Genomic DNA, 359 nt, shown 5'->3' with positions numbered 1-359 from the left:
GTAAATCAACCCATAACCCCCTGTCACCACATCAGCGTCACCAGGAGCGAAGCAAGCAGCAGGTCCCAGGCACGTTGCCACATGGCCGTTTGAAAGGGCATTTCTTCTCTTCCTTTTCCCATCAGCCTCTGCCCCACTGCATGGGGAGGAAGTTTCCTCCCCGGGTCTCCCCCACAGACCCCCATCAGATGGGTCTGTCAGCCCCCACTTCCACGGCACAGCAGCCAAACTCACAAACCCATTCATTTGCAGGCTAACGAAGGCGAAACGAGGTCACAGCTGAGTCCATTGGAGAACCGCACCACCGAGCCAAGACCCACGGCAGCACCACCAGACCCCCCCCCCACCCACAACCCTCA

At 59.1% G+C, this 359-nt stretch overlaps 1 protein-coding gene across 1 annotated transcript in view; it reads right to left on the bottom strand.

Annotated features, from left to right (window-relative positions):
* DYSF (dysferlin) overlaps window positions 1-359 on the bottom strand; it is a gene marked incomplete at its 5' end in the record, with an annotated part of 87,892 nt that overhangs the window by 73,738 nt on the left and 13,795 nt on the right. The gene's annotated exons all lie outside the window — the stretch shown is intronic.

This window comes from Eurypyga helias, unplaced genomic scaffold (assembly GCF_000690775.1).
Source record: "Eurypyga helias isolate BGI_N326 unplaced genomic scaffold, ASM69077v1 scaffold426, whole genome shotgun sequence".
NCBI lineage: Eukaryota > Metazoa > Chordata > Aves > Eurypygiformes > Eurypygidae > Eurypyga > Eurypyga helias.
The sequence above is the reverse complement of the archived record's forward strand: the minus strand, read 5'-3'. Positions and strand labels throughout refer to the sequence as shown.